A 19,669-nucleotide genomic window follows, 5' to 3' on the forward strand; every position below is an offset into this window, starting at 1 on the left:
CCTCAGTTTCCCCTCTCAACTTTTCTCTATTTGGACCATGAGCTCTTTGGGACAGGGACTATCTCTCACTGTGTGTCTGTGAAGCTCCTGGCACAACCCTGATCTCAACTGCTACCTCTTTCCAATCAAAATATAAATAAATAAAAAAATCTCTTTGGGCAGGAGAACAGGAATTGTTCCTAGAGGTCCAGGTAGGATGGTGTTGGCTGTATTGGAAAGCAGAGGGAAGGGGTGTTGTGTGGGCTGACAGAAGAGTTGTGTGGCGTGGGAGAGGGCAGGCAGGTTGTTTGTGTGGGTGGGTAGGGCACATTTATTCTGTGGGGTGGTATAAGGGTTGCATGGGGTAGGAGAGGGAAGGCAGGTTGTGGTGCAGATTAGGGCAGATTTTCTTTGTAGAGTGGGCGAGGACAGAGATTGTGTGTGTGGAGAGGTCTGGAGCTGTGGGGAGGGCAGAAGGCTCCACATGGGCAGAAAAGAGGTTACAGTAGCCATGAGAGGTACAGATGATTCTGTGCCATTTGGTCACCCAGCTCAGGTCCCCTTAGCAGTCGGGTTCCTCCCTCGCATCCTACGCAGGGCCCTGTGCACCTCCTTGTTCCTCAGTGTGTAGATGAGGGGTTGAGCATGGGGGTCACCATGGTGTAGAAGAGGGACACCATCTTGTCCCGGTCCTGGGAGTCACTGGATGGAGATACATGGAGATACATGGAAATGCCCATGCCATATAAAAGCAACACCACGGCTAGGTGGGAGGTGCAGGTGTTGAAGTGCTTGAACCTGCCCTCCGCTGACCGAATTCTCAGCACAGCAGTGCCAATGTAACTGTAAGAGACCAGGAAGAGGCCTAGTGGCACCAGCAGGAAGATCACCGAGCTGGCAAAGATCTTGGCCATGTTGGCAGAGGTGTCGACACAGGCCAGCTTGAGCAAGGCTGGAACCTCACAAAAGAGGTGGTCTATCTGGTTTTGCCCGCACCAGGGCAGCCTCAGCGTCAGGATGGTATGAACGGTGGAGTTGCTGAAGCCACAGAACAAAGTGGTGGCCACCATCTGCAGGCAAAGGTGGTGGCTCATGATCTCTGTGTAGCGCAGCGGCTGGCAGACAGTGGCATAGTGGTCATAGGCCATGATGGCCAGCAGGAGGCACTCGGTGCAACCCAGCAAGAGGGAGATGTAGAGCTGGGCCACACAACCGGCCCTGGAGATGGATTTGTGGGCGTGTGGAAGTTCACCAGCATCTGGGGTCCAATGCTAGTGGTGAAGCAGAGGTCCAGGAGAGAAAAGGTTGCTGAGGAAGAAATACATGGGCATATGGAGATGGGGGTCTACCCATGAGACCACGATGATGGTGGTGTTTCTAAGCAAGGTCATGGTGTAGCAGATTAAGATGAGCACAAAAAGCAGCATCTCCAACTGCAGCCGGTCAGACACCCCTAGCAGGATGAATTCCCCCAGGAGCTTTGGTTTCCATCTTCCCATGCCCCTTTGCCGTACATCACCTGTAGGGGCATGGGAAGATGGAGAGGTGTAGGGTGAAAGAGTAAGGGCGAAAAATAACCGGCAGCAAGGAGACTTGTGATAATAGGTGTTAGCATTGGGGTTGGCAGTGGGTTTTTTTGGAATGATAATCTTGAGTCCTACAAGACAGGTAAGTGTTAAGTGAATGGGTTTGGGAAAGACTGGAAGACTGGAATGTAGGATCTGTGAGTATTGGTGGCAGTCCTGGGATCCATGATAGCATTGGTAGGAAATGTGGGATCCAGCACAAGTATTTGGGTGGGGGCGGGTCTATGTGAGAATTACATAATTAGCTGTTTAAAACAATTAATGTTTAGCTATGTTCCAAAGAGCACAGAACCAGGATGGTCCGGGGAGATAAGGATTTGGGGAATCAGGCAAACATCAAGAAAGCTGACTTGGGAGAAGTTATGATGATGGATTGGTGCCAATCTGTGTTAGCAATGAACCCAGAATAGCTGTTTTGGATTGGTAACCAATAATCCAAAGTGGTGTGTGAGAGATGAGTGTCCAGGGGCTAGAGGGGAGAGAGGATTGGTGAGAGGCTGGACTGATGGGTTTGTGGGTGCTGGTGGTAAGCGTGGGATCCACGATAGGTTTGGTGACAATAGCGAGATACTGGACAAGTCTTTTAGAGCCTATGTGAGAAACATCTGTTCAGAAGAGTGAGTGCTTCAAGATGCCAAAAATCTAAATAATAGTATGGTAGCTATGAATAAGGGTAGTGGACAGAGCTGATAGTTCGTGGGTAAGCCACACACACAGTGGATTCAGATGGGACTGGGATGATGGATTTGGAACAATTGATGTTAACAGTGGGAATACATTAGTTATTTTTCTTTGGTCGCTGTGGATCCGGGATGGTTGGGGAGAGGGAACAGTCAGGGCCTAGGTACATAGAGAGAGAAAGGATTTGGAGAGGTTGGGATAGTGGGTTTGTGAGCATGGGGTCCACAGCAGGGTTTTACAAGAAGTAAAGATCGGCGAAAACCAATGAAGCTTTAAGTGTATTCCAAAGCTGTATGAAAATTTGGCCACCATGAATCTTGCAAGGGCAAGCTAGCTGGGGAAATAGGGGCTAGGTACTTAGGGACAAAATGGATTTGGGAGAGGCCAGGACAGTGTATTTGGGATAATTGGTGTGAGTGTGGGCTCTGTAAGGATTGGCATGTAGTCAAAACCAACAAAGCAGCCAGAATTCAGACCAAATAATCTGGAGTGGATTTTGTAGCTGAGGAATGACACTGATGCAAAATTAGAGAGGCAAGGGCGTGAGGTAATATATGTTACTGCACCAACTTCTGTGGGTTAGAGAGACAACAACACTGCGTACAATGACTAAACATATTAAACTTTGCTATCTGAAATGGAAATGCCACAACATGAAGAAAGAGGAAGCAAAGCTTAACAGCAACTTTGTCTCTCTCGCCAACAGAAATTGAGTTCAGCTGATGGCCATATTTGGGGTCAGGAGGAATTTTCCTCCAGGGCAGATTGGAAGAGGCCCTGGGGGTTTTTCGCCTTCCTCTGTAGCATGGGGCATGGGTCACTTGCTGGGGGATTCTCTGCACCTTGAAGTCTTTAAACCATGATTTGAGGACTTCAGTAGCTCAGACATAGGTGAGAGGTTTATCGCAGGAGCGGGTGGGTGAGATTCTGTGGCCTGCATTGTGCAGGAGGTCAGACTAGATGATCATAATGGTCTCTTCTGACCTTAATATCTATGAATCTATGGTCCAATACAAGATATTTCCTCACCCACCTCGTCTCTCTAATATCCTGGGATTGACCTGGCTTCAACACTATATAGAATCATAGAAGATTAGAGTTGGAAGAGCTCTCAAGAGGTCACCTTGTCCAACACCCTGCTCAAAGCAGGACTAACCCCAACTAAATCATCCCAGCCAGGGTTTTGTCAAGCCGGGACTTAAAAACCTCTAAGGATGGAGATTCCACCACCTCCCTAGGTAACCCATTCCAGTGCTTCACTACCCTCCTAGTGAAAGTTTTTCCTAATAGCCAACCTAGATCTCCCCCTTGCAACTTGAGACCATTGCTCCTTGTTCTGTCATCTGCCACCATTGAGAACAGCCTAGCTTCATCCTCTTTGGCACCCCACTTCAGCTAGTTGAAGGTTGCTATCAAATCCCCCCTCAATCTTCTCTTCTCTTGGCAAGACTGGGGGCTTGTTTGAAAGCCAGAAGAGGGGGTTCAGTAAAGATTTCTTTCAAGATGTGGTCCCCATCAAGTATGCATTGTAAATTCATAACATTGCTAGACACTAAAAATTATGAACTGAACAGAGCCACTGGATTTATTACTTATTACAACAAGCTGTAACCCACTAACCCTCACCCCCAGTTGCTCTCACACCCATCCCTCCTTTCCCCACCATAATGGGAGAGGTGTTAACTGGCCATTTCACCTTGAATGGTTCCTTGCAATCTGTGTTAACTGCTTTTTGGACCAGTTACTCCTGAAATCTTCAAAAGGAGAGGCAATTCTTGATTTAGTCCTAAATGGAGCACAGGATCTGGCCCAAGAGGTGAATATAGCTGAACCCCTTGGTAATAGTGACTATAACATAATAAAATTTAACATCCCTCTGAGGGGTAAAACACCACAGAAGCCCACCATGGTAGCTTTTAACTTCAGAAAGGTGAACACACAAAAATTAGTAGGTTAATTGACCAGAAATTAAAAGGTAGAGTGCCAAAAGTGATGTCCCTGCAAACTGTATGTAGGTTTTGGAAGAAATTGATAAATTAAACAGTAATAAGTCACCAGGACCAGATGGAATTCACCAGGAGTTCTGAAGGATCTCAAATGTGAAATTGCACAACTACTAAATCAGCTTCTGTACCAAATGACTGGAGGATAGCTAATCTGATGCCAATTTCTAAAAAAGGCTCCAGAGGTGATCCTGGCAAGTACAGGCTGGTAAGCCTAACTTCAGTACGAGGCAAATTGGTTGAAACTATAGTAAAGAACAGACATGTTGATGAACATAATTTCTTGGGGGAAGAGTCAACATGGTTTTTGTAAAGGGAAATCATGCCTCACCAATCTACTAGAATTCTTTGAGGGGGATCAACAAGCATGCGGACCAGGGTGTTCCAGTGGATACAGTGTACTTAAATTTTCAGAAAGCCTTTGACAAGGTCCCTCACCAAAGGCTCTTAAGTAAGCAGTCATGGGATAAGAAGGAAGGCCTTCTCATGGATCAGTAACTGGTTAAAAGGTAGGAAACAAAGGGTAGGAATATTTATTTGGAAGTATAAAAGCCTCAGTATGTGCCCATGCTACTGTCAGGGAGTCCAATTTATTTGTAAAATTCTTAGCCCTTTTGGGTGACACTGATAGAGTTAGAGGAGGGAAGGAGAGAGGTGGGAGAACAGGAATGAAGGTGAAAGTGAGGATGGGGGAAAAGTTGAAAATGTACAACCTGGGGGGAGAAGAGACTGAATGAGGATGTGATGAATGCTAGCTATGTACAGTGCTTGGCATCATATTGACCGGTGTCTTAGAAATACAGCCAGACAAGATGGGTGACCTGATATCTTTTATTGGAGCAACTTCTGTTGGTGAGGGAGACAAGGTTTTGATCTTACACAAAGCAGGGAAAGGTACTCTGAGTGTCACAGCTAAGTACAAAGAGGAACAGAAGCTCAAATAGTTAACACATATTTCAAGGGACCATTCAAGGTAAAGTTGCCAATTAACACCTCTCCCATCATGTAGGGAAGGGTCAGGGGGAGAAGCTCTAGGAGGGGGCTCAGTGGGTCACAGATTGTTGTAATAAGCCACAAATCCAGTATCTCTGTTTGGTCCATGATTTTTAGTGTCTAGGAACGTTATGAATTTACAACACACACACTTGATGGGGTCCACATCCTGGAAGAAATCTTTCCTGAGCCCCTGCTTCTGGCGCTCAACCTCATCCCCACCAACCTCGCCAAGCTCAGCTTGAGAAGCAAGCTCCCCACAGACCTTGACACATGAACTCACAGCAGCACCAGACCCTGCCAGAGCAACAGACACAAAACCTGCAGCCCTATCTCCACTACTATGATGATCAATACCACCCACAACACATCCTTCAAAACCCATGGGTCTTACACACACTTATCACAACATGTGCTGTATGTCATCCTGTGCACTAAATGCCCCAACAACAGCTTGGTGGGTGAAAGCAGACAATCACTATACTCTTGAATGAACTCGCACAGGAAAACAATAAAAGACAAAAACACCCTGTCACTGGTCGGTGAACACGTGATCACTCTATATCTGACCTCTCAGTCCTCATCCTCAACAGAAACCTGCACAATACCTTCAGAAGATGAGCCTGGATTTATAACTCGGCTAGACACCAAACATGATGGACTAAATAGAGACAAAACCTATATCCCACTAACTGCACCCCCTTTCGCTTATTTCTCCCCCTACTTTCCCCCCATGACTGGAGGCATGTTACAGGGCACTTCACCTTTAATGGTTCTTTGAAATATGTTTTAACTTCTTGTGCTAAACAATCTGTTCCACCTTGTATTTAGCTGTGACACTTTGAGTACATTTCCCAGACCTAAAGAAGAGCTCTGGGTAAGCTCGAAAGCTTGTTTGTCTCACAAATGGAAACTGGTGTGTTAGCATGGATTTGAGGGGTGCGTGTATCCCAGAATGTGATCAAGCTAATTGCAACCATATTATGTGCATTCAGCCACTCTGAATTAATAAAATAGAAAACCACATAGTTAAGTGTTAATTGGAAAACAGGCTTTTAGAGGCAAGATCAAAACTAACTGGTAGTTTCTTCTAATCAGAATGATAGGAAGGGAAAGAAAAGTCAAGAAGTGAGACTCAAAACTTCGTTGGATGGAAGATCTGGAGTCCGGGCATCTCTGATATTAGAAGTTTATTGAAAGTTAGGAAAAGTGATGACTTTGTAGAGGCCTATGCGTTTTGTAGAAGTTAGTTATAAAAGACTCGTGAATACAGTGTATTCTGGAGCACTCCTCTGAAGCCATTTTGAGAGATGTTTTTCTTGACACCTTTTCTCCCCGGTGGATGAGCAACTGGCCACTGAGAACCCGCTGCTGATTACTCAGTACCGTTCCAGATTTTAGGAAAATATCTGGGATGCTATAAACCTATTGCTTATGTCTGTGTGTGCTTAAATCTAATAAACTGCAGTTTTAGATAGAGCCCACTTACTTGTATTAATCTTTCATCAGGCAGAAATGCCATGTTCCCATTGATTTATCCTTGACACCGCCTGGAGTGAAACAGTTAAGTTGCCCCTGCCGTGAGTTCTGAAAACTGTTGGTAACAGGTCCAATAAAAGATATTACCTCATCTGCTTCATCTCTCCAATATCCTGGGACCAACCCGGTTACAACAACACTGCATACTGAGAGATTTCCCTGACCTTTGCATAAATGTATGCAGTGCTGTGGCTGGGACAGCCCCAGGTTATTAGAGATTCCAGCCTTTCCCTAATCCATTCACTGAACACTAACCTGTCTTCTAGGACTCAAGGCTACCATTCCAAAAATACCCACTGCCAATTCCAGCGCTAGCACCTATTATCATAAATCTCCTTGCTCTGGGATAGTTTTCACCCTTATTCTTTCTGGCCCCTACAGATGATGCATGGCAAAGGGGAACGGGAAGATGGAAACCAAAGCTCCTTGGGGGAATTAATCCTGCTAGGGATGTCTGACCGGCCGCAGTTTGAGCTGCTGCTCTTTGTGCTCATCTTAATCTGCTACACCATGACCTTGCTTGGAAACACCACCATCATCGTGGTCTCATGGGTAGACCCCCATCTCCACATGCCTATGTATTTCTTCCTCAGCAACCTCTCTTTCCTGGACCTCTGCTACACCACCAGCGTTGGTCCCCAGATGCTGGTGAACTTCCGCAGCACCCACAAATCCATCTCCTGGGCCTGGCTGTGTGGCCCAGCTCTACATCTCCCTCTCGCTGGATTGCACCAAGTGCCTCCTGCTGGCCGTCATGGCCTACGACCGCTATGCCGCCAGCTGCCAGCTGCTGTACTACATGGCCATCATGAGCCGCCGCCTGGTTGTGCGGCTTCGGCAATTCCATGCTGCAGACCATCCTGACCCTGCAGCTGCCCCGGTGTGGGTGGAACCAAATCAAGCATTTCCTCTCAAGGCTCAAGCTGGCCTGTGTCGATACCTCTGCCAACAAGGCCGAGCTCCTCGCCAGTATGGTTTTCTTTCTGTTGGTGCCACTTGGCCTCATCCTGATCTCCTACGGCTACATCAGCACCGCCATGCTGAGGATTTGCTTGGCCCAGGGCAGGCTCAAGGCCTTCAACACTTGTACCTCCCATCTAGCCGTGGTGTCACTCTTCTATGGCACGGCCATTTCCATGTATCTGCAGCCTCCATTCAGCTACTCCCAGGACCGAGGCAAGATGGTCTCCCTCTTCTATACCATGGTGACCCCCAGGCTCAACCCCCTCATCTACACACTGAGGAACAAGGAGTTGCACAGGGTCCTGTTTAGGGTGCTGGGGAGCATCCCGACTGCCCAGGGGACCTGAGCTGGGTGAACAATTGGCACAGAACCATCTGTACCTCTCAAGACTACTGTAACCTCTTCGCTGCCCATGTGGAGCCTTCTGCCTTCCCTACAGCACCGGGCCTCTACATCCACACACACCCGCTGCCCTCTCCCATTCTGCAGAACAAACCTGCCCTAATCTACCCCACAACCTGCCTTCCTTTTCCTATCCCACACAACCCTTCTTCCACCCCACAGAACAAACCTGCCCTAACCCCACACCCAACCTGCCAGGCCTCTCCCACCCCACAGAACCCATCTGTCACCCCTCATGGCCCCCTTGTCCTCTCCTTTGCAATACAACCAAGCACCATTCTAGTTGCACCTCTAGGAACAATCCCTGCTCTCTTGCCCAAAGAGATTATTCTTATTGCTTTCTACTGCAGTAGCAAAGAGGATCCGACTGAGATTAGGGTTGTACCAAGCGCTGCCCAGACACACAGCGAGAGGCAGTCCCTGCCTCAGCTGAGATCAGGGCCCCATTGTGCCTGGCGCTGCACACACAGTGAGAATCAGTCACTGCCCTAGCTGAGATCCAGGCCATGTTCCATGAGACAGGAAGATATATGAGTTCAGTGCCTTCTGAACAAAATTACTGGACATCACAATCAAAGACTGGATTGAGTCAGTGAAGGCAGCTCTATGGGTCTTGAGAGTACCTGAAGAAGATCATGTGGATTTTGTGGAAGAGCATCTCAAAGTCCAGGCCAGATTGACAGTGAAGTTCATGGCAACAGCTAACAAGCCAGATGTAGAGAAGACATTTCAGCTTCTCTTAGAAGTGTATGAAAACAAAGTGCCCTTTGGAACCAGACTCAAAGAATTCTGTGAGCTGACACAGAATCCAGGTGGGACCATTCGGGCCTACTCATATGAGCTCCAAGAGAGAATGAGCCAGGTGAAGCGCTGGGACCCACAAAAACTTCCGGACATTGATATGGTCCTGAAAGCATAGTCAGTGCTGGGGCTCCGGGATGATTCCCTCCACTGTGAGATGAAGAAGAGGTTTAAATAAGAGCCCAGTAAGAATTTCCATGAACTCCTGCCAGCTGCCATTACATGGTCTGAATTAGAGCAGGTTCCTGTGGAAGAGATGGCCAAGCCCAACCCCTGTATGCAAAGTGTAGGCCTAGGTAATGCAGCTACCAGGAAGAAGATTCTCCCCAAACACAGTTAACTCTGGAAAGTTTAAAAGAAGCTGTCCAGAAACTGGCCGGCCAACAGCGGGAGATGCTGAAAATGATGACTGAGGTGATGAAAGGTAAAATCTCCCCTAGTATGCCAAAATATCCAAGGGCATTGGGATCCTGAAAATCTACACCTTAAAGGCACCTGATTTTCGGAAGGCAAATGTTCAGGGCCCCTGAAAACCAAGCATTTAAAAACCATGTATCATGCTCCAAAAATTTTGAGATTGTCTTTAAAATCGTGAGATTTAATTAAATTATAACTGTCAGATTCTTTTTCTTTACCTTCCAGTTTCTGAGATTTAGATCACATTTGTATCATGTTCTGGGGTTTTTCTCCATCTCCATGAGGGCTAGAAATGTTTCTTTTTAAAGCTATTTTTTAATTGTAAACACATTCTTCCAGGTGCTGCAGCTTTTAGCAGAAGATCTAGCACTGCGAGACTTTCATTGGCAACACTGCATCAAACCACATACCTAAAATCACCAGTCACTTTTGTAAACCTTGGTCCATATGCCTCTCTAGTGGCCTGACCCTCACTAATTAGAACAGTTTGTTCCTGAAGCACAGCCAAGGAAGTTGCTCTTTTGGTTCAATCTTCCGTTTATGCCCTGATGCCTCTGGGTAGAATTGTCATTCAGTGACTTTGCTCTGTAGCGGCCAACCTTACCTCTGCAACCTGAAGGCTGAGTGCCTGAGTTAATAAATATGCCCCCAGCTTCACTTCATTCTCTGGGCTCTCTGTATTGACTGAAGTTTTAGATAGCTAGACCAGTGAGCTAGGAGGCTGGATAGGTAGATATATTTTAGTGAGACAAGGTTCGTGAGGTAATATCTTTTATTGGACCAACTTCTGTCGAGCTACATGGAGAAGTTAGTCCAATAAAAGATATTACCTCACCACCTTCTCTCTATAACATCCTGACACCAATATGGCTACAACAAAACTGCAAACAACAGGTAGGTAGGTAGATAGATAGAAGGGTGTACGGGGATAGATAGATAGATAGATAGATAGATAGCATTAGGATTTAGACAGATAGGTTGTCAGTTTATTTTTAAGTCTGAAAAGTGCCCAGTTATTTGCCCAGCACAGACACCTAAATGGAACAGAATGCCAGGATATAGACACATGTCTGAGCAAGTCCCCTCAACCTGGGGCTGGATCGGAGCTGGAGCCCCCTAGAGAAAAAGAGACCCCATATTGCATTCCTACATCACTGCTGAGTTCATGGTTTTGAAAACTCTTGGCAGGAGGAGACTCAGTACCATTGCCTGATGGTTTTATCCCTGATTTACACTGGAGGTGAGGGAGGGAAAGATCAGTTACAATGGACAGCATGGGCATGTTTTTGTAGAGGTGTCATTCCCTAGGGTGTAAGTGAATTGCAGACTGACAGGGGTTAGTAAGAAATTTCCCAGCTGTTCATGAAGCGTGTGATGACACTTCCTCTGAAGCTGGGACTGACCACCATTAAAGATGGGGACTGGAAGGATCCGGGTGGGATCCAGCCTGGGGACTGGTATGTTCCTGTTAGCTGTCTTTGTGCTGTGCTTCTTCCCAGCACGTGTAACGCTCCCGGAGGTTGGATTCCTCTTGATACACTTTGATTCACTTCTGAACCTGGCATAGAAAAAAATGTTAATGGCCTGTCTGGCCCCACTGTGGGCTCGTCGGCATCGTGTCACAAATAGCAAGCATCTTTAATAAGACCCAGAGTCCCCTCTTGATGCAGCCCCCAGCTGTGAGTGGGAGCCGACATGCTAACAAAGCCCGGCATGCTGCCTCCCAACACCTAACGAAGAGCCCTGGAGCAACAGCACCCCGCGCTGGAGGCCTAACTCCTCAGGGAGTGCGCGGCACCAAATGGCTCCCAGACCTTCCCCTGTAGCAGGCAGGGGCTGGGTGTCTCTGCACAGAGGTGCCACGGAACTGATCGAGGTGACACAGTGGAGAGTCCAGGGCTTACCAGCTAAGGGCCAGGACAGGAAGGAAAGAGGCTTGACTGAGATCAGAGAAATGACCCATTGGGGCAAAAGTTCTGCCCTCTGCCTGTGCCAGACAGATCACTGGCCAGTTACTCTGGTACCCCTTACAGCCCTGCCCCAGATCACTGGCCAAATAGTTCATTTCCTCTGCAATGAATGAGGTCATTGTCCCTTCTAGCTCTATAGGTCAGCTTCCTCCATCCTCCACACAAATTCACAGGTTCACAAACCCCTCCCCATTAAAGCAGATCAGATTTGTTCTCCACTTGCTGTCTGAGAGTGCCTGATGAAGGAATATGCAAATATTCTGCTCTCCATTGTACAGATGGGGAAATTGAGGCTAGGGGGCAGATGAGACTTGCCCAAAGTCAGGGTGGAAGTGGGAAGAGAACCATGGGGCCCTCATGCCTAGTGCAGCGGCCTAACCACTAGACCACACTGCCTTTCAGAAGGGCATACTTATCGGACTCAGGCCTGGACTATCCAATGTGCACTAGATGCACTTGCCCAGGGCCACCTGAAACTCCATGCACCGAGTTGCAACATCACTCACTCAAATATGGCCCATCCATCCCACCCTCCATCACCCCTGTCACAATGGAGGGTTTGGCATGGGATCATGTGAGTGAGGCCTGGGTGATGGGAGTGAGTGGAGTTGGGCGGCCAGGCTCGGGAGAACCTCCCTTCTCTTGGGATGGGAGCAGACTGCTGAGCTGGGGATGCACCGGTGAGTGGCCAGGAGGGTCCTGGTGGTGTTGAATGAGGAGCTGGGGGTGAGTTTTGGGGTGAGTTGGGAGTGTTGGGGAGGTGCAGGTGTGAGTGGGGAATGCTGGGGGCTGTGAGGGGAGTTGTGGGGTTGTGTGGGGAATGGGGGATGTTGGTAATAATGGGAAATGTTGCGAAGTGGAATGAGTTGGGGAGGAATGGGGGTTTTGGGGTGTGGGTTGGGGGGCTGGGATTGTGGAGACTGTGCCCGGGTTGGGGGCTGAGATGTTGGGGGCTGCAGTGAATGGGATGCATGTCAGGGCGGCTGGGTGTTGACAACAGGGGGTGCTATGACCCCTAAAATGGGTCTTTACTGGCTCCTGGTGGAGCAGATTACTGTCATACCAATGAAAAAGGTCCACAGTAATTATCTTCAATACACAGCAGTTTATTGAGATGTAATGACACAAGCGGTAAAGGGTTATATTAAGCACCTAACTCCTATGTTAGACATTAAGAGTTATGCATTAAGAGCTATACATTCCCCTTAGGCCCAGCGCTAGCCTCACACAGTTCCTGCCTAGCAAACAGGGAAGGTGGTTACCAATTTTATAGATGGCTTCTTCTCTTCTTGTCTGTTCTTCTCAGCCCTCTGGCCTGTCTCGGATTCCCTCGAGGCAAGGCCTTGGCTGCCTTGAGACCCCCCTGGTTCACAGTCCTACTCGAGCCCACGGAGCAGAGTTTTGGCTACTCTGTCTGGCAGCATTGCTTCTTCAAGGGTCAATTAAGGAATCTCAACCAACAGTAATTTACTTTGCTTGATTCTTATGCCCTTGTTCCTCAGAGGAGTCACATGTCTTAAAAGCATGCCCAGTGGGCGTGTGGTGGCTAATTTTTACCTAATTAGTATTTTAGAAGGGGCTGGGAATGTGGTACCCAACGAAGATCACTCCTCATTTACTCACTCATCAATCATTCACTCTGGCTCTCTGCGTGGTGTCCTTGCTGCAAGGTCACTACAACCAGGTCGCCCTGTGCTCCATGCTGCAACTTTATACATGTGATATTTACTTTTGCATGGGCCCATATTTGCCGACCAGTAGATTCCATATCGATCACACACACAGGCTTTGCCAGTCCTTTATCAAATTTACTTCTTCTTAAAGGGAACCTGATCCCAGGATCCTCTGCAGTCCTTCAGCCATGTTTAAGTCATGTCAAGTTATGCTCACACCGTTCATTCAGTATGGCCACACCAATTTGACGCCATCCCGACACTGGACTATGTGTGGTGGCTGTCAGGGTAAGCAGGGTCTGGTGGAGGTCTGTTGGGATATATGTGGGGTTGGAGGGGAATTTGGGGTTATTTCTGTGGGGAGGAGTATGTGCGGGGAGGGGAGGAAGGGGCATCTGGGGGTCTGAGTGGAGTGAGGTCTGTATCAGGCAGTGCGGGAGGGGCATCTGGGGGTCTGTGTTTGGTGGGGTATGTATGATGTACGGGGAGCGGGCCCCTTGCTCTCTAGTTTATGGAAGGTGGGGGGAGCCCACAATTTCCATGGTGCTCAGAGCCCCAAAATTCTTCAGTCAAGGCCTGCTTGGACTCCAACCCAAATGGCCCTTCTCAGTTTCAGCCTATTCACAGTTTTCCCAGGCACCCCCCCCACCACATTCCTCTCCCACTTGGGGGGGGACTGCTGGCTTTCAGACACCTATAAATGGTCCTCCACGTTCTCATACCTGTTAGCGAAGGGAATTCTGGGTGCCTGGGGATGCCTTGACCCCACCCACTCACTTCTGGGCCTGATATTAAGTTACCAAGTATTACTCAAAATTGATAGCTGAAGAGAAGCCAGGAGTTGTGGTTCCCGGCCCCCTGCTCTAACCCAATTCCCTCCCAGAGGTGGGAAGAGAACCCAGGTGTCCTGGGGGTCAGAGGTGTAACTTCAAGATGCTGCTGCTGTGCACTAACCCCAGAATCCTGCTGTCAGCACTGACTCACTCTGAGAACTGTCTCTGCTTGACTCAGATGGGAAGGGACAATCCCTGCTCCATGGCCCTGCAACCTTGACTGCCTCACAATGTTTCGCTGTTGTAGCTTCCAACATGGGTCGCTCACAAGCAGCCTGCCAGCATGTGCGTCTGGGTCACACCCTGAGTGTCTGTGTGTAGTCACAGCCCTGGTCCAGCAACTCTTACACCAGCAGCGTGTTTCACTGTAAGTTCTATTTTGTTTAGGCACTTTGCCATTTTGTTTGTAGAGTTATTTTTTGTCCACCAGGTTGGTGACCTTCTTCTTAAGACAACTGGCAAATTTTTCTCTCTAAGGTGGGAAAAAGCAATGGTCACATGGCCTATGTTCTGCCTAGTAACAGGAGAGCATAAAAAACTGCTACACCCGAGAGGAGAGGCTGTCCTTCCTAGTGGCAGCTCAGTACATGTCCTAGCCAAGACTTTAAGAGATCTGTAGAAGACCACAGAAGAAGAACCAAACTCCATAGTTCCAACTATCAGTTTCTGATTGATTCCTATCTTACCTGAATCCTGAACTCCTGTGTCCTCACCTTGCTGTCCTGGTGTATTCCATCCATGATGTCCTCTATCATGGGTCCATTCCTCTGAACCCTGCGTAGTATGCTGTGTACCTCTGTACCTTACCTGTAGTAAATTCACCTTTGTCCTCATGGGTTTGGGACCTTGACTGTATGTCAATTTGTTGTGCCAACCTGTACCTGTATGCCCTTTGTGTATTGTTTTGTCAGGGGTCCTATAAGTTACTGTTTCCTGTTTGAGTCACTGTTTAATAAACCAGTTTGCTTTATAGTTAATCCTGTCCTCAGTTTTCTCTCCATTGATAGATGGGGTTTGGGGGAACGAGTCTGCTGGGTGGGAACTCTGAGATGTGGAACCTAGAGCACATCCAGTTAACCATAGGCAAGATCTGAGTTCCTGGTTAACAGGGTGACCACAACACATTCCTAGTCCAAAATTCTCCCCCTGCCCCCCACAAGATGTTTGTTCTGCACTGCCCAGCCCTCTCATGGACAGTTCAGATATTTTAGGTCTGCTGTCCTGTGAGGGGAGCAATATCCAACAGTTTGCTACTTCAAATGGAGTTACTCATACAATTCATTTTAAATGCAGTAATGGATCAGTTTGGATTCTGAAATAAAACATCTTTATTTCACTACAAAGAGAGAGATTTTAAGTGAGTACAAGTATAAGGTATTAAAGTCAGATTGGTTACAAGAGAAATAAAAATAAATCGCTTCCTAGTACTAAACCTTAGCAAAGCAGACTTGGCTCAAGATGAAAACCCTTACCACATGCTCTGAGTAACATTGCTGAGCCAATTCTCAGGCCAAAATCTGCTCCCAAAGTCCAAAGGCTGTTTCTTTTGTCTTCTTAGGGGAAAGAGAGAGAGATGGATAGGGAGAGATACCTTCGGGTGTTTCTGCCCCTCACTTTTATTGTCCAGTCCCCCTTTGAAATGAATTTTATTGAGGGTTATGCCTAGATAAAGTACATTCCTGCTGTGAGGACAGAGACAAGGAGTCTCATGGTGAAAGATGTGCCAGGCTGTTGTTTGTTTAAATGCAGATAGGGTTGTTCCTGTCCCACTTCCCTGTCTAAGACTGGCCACTTGATAGGTGGTTGCCCATCAACTCTGATGACACCTGGTTAGACTCCTTTGTGTTCAAGAAACTGCTTTACCCAGACTTGTTTGGTAAATGCATTTCAGATCTAATTTCTGCTTATGTTTATTACTTTAAGTAGAACGTTGCTACACACATTTCGTCATGATAGTATTGACAAGTGAGTTACTGGTTTTCAAAGCTCTCTCCAATAGGCTTAGAGCAGCTGAGCCAACGCAGCGTTTTAAGTGTAGACTTGCCCTTAGAAAGTTTTCTTAATAGCTAACCTGAATCTCCGTTAGTCCAGGCTAAGCCCATTACTTCGTGTCCCACTCTGGTGGGCATGGAGAACCATTGATCACCATCCTCTTTATAACAACTTTTCACACATTTGAACACTGTTTCCAGGTCCCCCTTCAGCCTTTTGTCCTCTAGACTAAACATGTCCAGTTCTTTCAGCCTTTCCTCATAGGTCATGTTTTCAAAACCTTTGATCGTTTTTGTTGTTGTCCTCTGGACTCTCTCCAATTTGTCCACATCTTTCTTAATGCATAATATATTATATTATTTATTAATATTATTTATTACTATTATTAATTAATTAATTCATCAAGATAATCACTTAGACAACCTACACAAATTAAATTCTTTCCATCTTTCCATATAATTAACTCCTTTCAGCCATAGATTGTAGACAGATAGGTTGGTAGATTTCAGTTTATCAGCCAGTTTTTCAAAGTGATCTAAAATGTACCCAAATAGATAGATTACCCTGTAATTTTCTGTGCCACATCAGGAGCAGAGTGCAGTTAGAAGTGCAAATTTGGGGCTTGGTCATGAGGACCCTGACATACATCCTCCTGCAAAAAATTACCACTTAAGAATTGCCAATGCTTATAATGTTTTACTGAGCAGATCTGGGGAACAAACCAGTTGCAGAAACCACATGAAATGGACACCAGTGGACTTTCCCTGGTTTCATCCAGTGTCTGGCACCAAAAACCAGATGCAAAATTGAATGGTTACAAAGTTATTGGGTTTGGATTCTGGGTCTGTAGATTGGCAGGGATGGTAGATGAAACCTCTGACATCCAGGAAATGCAGTGTTAAATGAATGCCTCTAGGTGTCACCATAGCAATCATTAATGGTTAGTTGTTAATGTTTTATAATTAATTGACAACTCCAATAAACTAAAAGGCAACAAAGGTAACACAGATAAATAGAAATACTTTTTAACATGACCCAAATTTAACCTGTGTTACTTATACTCCATGACATTACCCAGGGAAAGATTAGGCATTTATGCTAGACGTCGCTTCCTCACCGAGGTTGGTCTTGAGCTCCATGGTAAATTAGAAGTTAACTTAATGACATACAATGTTTCTATGGCTGCTACAAAAATTACTAATAAGATGCATGACAGTTAATGAGAGTTATTCAAAAATTTTCTAACAGATACAAAATTTGCAAATTATTTTAAGGGTCAGAGTTCAGGTTAAAATTGAGTTAAAAGCATTTTTCCTTGAAGTTTCTGAGATGGGCATTGCACGTTGAAATTACCTCATCATATACACTATTGAGGATTCAAATGTTTAAAGAATATATGTTCCCATGATTCAGGGTATAAGTCAGCCTCTAACTGTCTGCACTGAGGAAGAAATTTCTGTTATGGGTAGGTTGTCTCATTGCCTATCTCCTAGCATACATATCCTAGAACTGCCACCAACTGCCACAGCTGCACTTTACCATGACAACTTGTTTGAAGTATTGTTGTAGTCAGGTTGGTCCCAGGATACGAGCAATGCAAAGTAGGTGAGGTAATCTCTTTTATTGGACCAACTTATGTTGGAGGCTTCAAAAGAAAGTTGCACAACATCTTTGAAAGATGACATTGAAGAATTTAAATTCATAAGTCTTCTGGACACTGAAAACCCTGGACTTAAGAGAGACTCTGGTTTTACGGCCCATTACAACAATTTGTAACACACCCTGCTGCTTACTAACCTTCCATTGTCTGACAACTGCAGAGGTGTTAATTTCCTACTTCATATTTATTGCCCACTTCATTTTAAATGGGCACCTGCAACATGCATAACCATCTGTCCCGTCTTGTATTTAACTTGAACACTCTGGTTACCATCTCCAGAGTTCTGTGAAACTTGAAAGTTTGTCCCTTCCATCCAAATAAGTTGGTTCAATAAATGATATTATCTCATCTACCTTGTCTCTCAACTCTGTTTCTTGGCATTCAGATGTGTCACAGGGTGGACTGAGCCCTTTATGAGGGAACTACTCCCACTCACCTCTGGCTCATTAACAGCCTTGACAAGGCCTGACAAGGGACAAATGTTCCTGATAAAGATCCAGCAGGGAAGGGAACAGGAGGTGGAAGCGGTGAAGTTGAGCTCCAGCTGGGAAGGGCTGGGAGTGGTAGCTTCATGAAGTGGCGACTGCGACAGAAGAAGAACCCGGGTGTGGTAGAAGACCGCAAAGCTGAATATAAACTTTTGTGTTGTTGTGATGGGCTTTCTTTTTGGACCTGGAGGATTCTTTTGAACTGTTTCTGTTATTGAATGAGCCCCAGGCAGTGAGGCTGTTAGGCATGAGACAGACTGTGTGGATTTCTTAAGGAGTCCTGAAGAGGAGAAAGAGAGGCTAGCCACCACAGAGCTAACCTGGCCATGATGGGGCTCTCGGGAGGCAGGGGAGCCCTGTTACAGTATCTTATGACTGCCATCAATTGCCACAGATCCACTACTCTATGCTTTAATTTCTTGGCATATTATTATTACGGATAAGAATAAAACTGGAGTCATAGTTAGGAGACACAGTCACAACCAGGACCTGCACAAATAAAGAACACAAAAGATCCCTGTTGCAAACAGCTTACAATCTAAGCATCCATTTTCAATGACAAATGCATTTCTTGGCACATGTATCCTATTACTCCCACCAGCTGCCACAGATTCAGTTTTCTAGGACACTTTGATTCCCTGGCATATGGATCCTCCTTTGTCACTAAGTGCCACAAAATCACTTTTCTGTGACAAAGCCATTCCCTGGCAGAAGGATCCTACCTGTCACCCAATTGGCCCAGATTTTCTATGACAAAGTCACAAGTGGGAATGGTTCATTCAGAGTAAATGGGGCTGCCCTTGAATGTGACCCTCCTGTGTATGGCTGTTGGGGCACCTTTCATCTTTATCTTTGTCCCTTCTCCCTGCAGGAGGAAAGAGGGAATGGGAGCTCCCAGTGGGAGTTAATCCTACAGGGGGTCTCTGACCAACCACGCCTGGAGATGCTGCTTTTCATGGTTTTCCTGGTCTTGTACATCCTGAACCTGGTGGGGAACCTGGCCATCATCGTCACCTTGTGTCTGGAACCCAGTCTCCACACCCCTATGCTTTTCTCCTTCAGCAACCTCTCTTTCCTGGACCTTTGCTACACCACCAGCACTGTATTCCTCAGATGCTGGTGAACTTCCGCAGCGCCCACAAGTCCATCACCTGGGCTAGCTGCATATCGCAGCTCTACATCTTCCTCTAACTGGCTGGCACCGAGTGCTTCCTGCTGACCGTCATGGCCTACGACTGCTACGTCTCAATCTGCCAGCCGCTGCGCTACACAATCGTCATGAGTCGCCGCCTCTACCAGCACATGGCAGCCACCGTCTGGTTGTGCAACTTCTGCAACTCCATCCTGCAGACCATCCTGACGGTGCAGCTGCCCCGGTGCGTCCGGAACTGGGTCGGCCACTTCTTCTGTGAGGTGCCGGCCCTGCTCAAGCCGGCCTGTGTCGACACCTCTGCCAGTAAGGCCCTGGCATTTGCTGTCAGTGGTCTCTTCCTGATGGTGCTGCCTGGCCTCATCCTGGTCTCCTACAGCTACATCGTCACCGCCGTTCTGAGGATTCTCTAGGCCCAGGGCAGGCTAAAGGCCTTCAACACCTGCTCCTCCCACCCGGCCGTGGCGTCGCTCTTCTACGGCACACCCATTTCCACATATTCACAGCCTCCGTCCAGCTACTTCCAGACCGGATCAAG

The 19,669-nt window shown here is 46.9% G+C and overlaps 2 pseudogenes across 2 annotated transcripts; one reads left to right on the plus strand and one right to left on the minus strand.

The window, feature by feature from the left end:
- Positions 1–531: 531 nt before the first annotated feature.
- Positions 532–1,495, minus strand: LOC311530279 (olfactory receptor 2G3-like; annotated as a pseudogene). The gene has a single exon. The product of its transcript is annotated as an olfactory receptor 2G3-like (transcript).
- A 5,670-nt stretch (positions 1,496–7,165) lies between these two features.
- On the plus strand, positions 7,166–8,091 carry LOC311530280 (putative olfactory receptor 2B8 pseudogene; annotated as a pseudogene). Its single transcript has one exon. The product of its transcript is annotated as a putative olfactory receptor 2B8 pseudogene (transcript).
- The last annotated feature ends 11,578 nt before the right edge of the window (positions 8,092–19,669 follow it).

Source organism: Lepidochelys olivacea (assembly GCF_965140295.1).
Source record: "Lepidochelys olivacea isolate rLepOli2 genome assembly, chromosome: 14".
Taxonomy (NCBI): domain Eukaryota; kingdom Metazoa; phylum Chordata; order Testudines; family Cheloniidae; genus Lepidochelys; species Lepidochelys olivacea.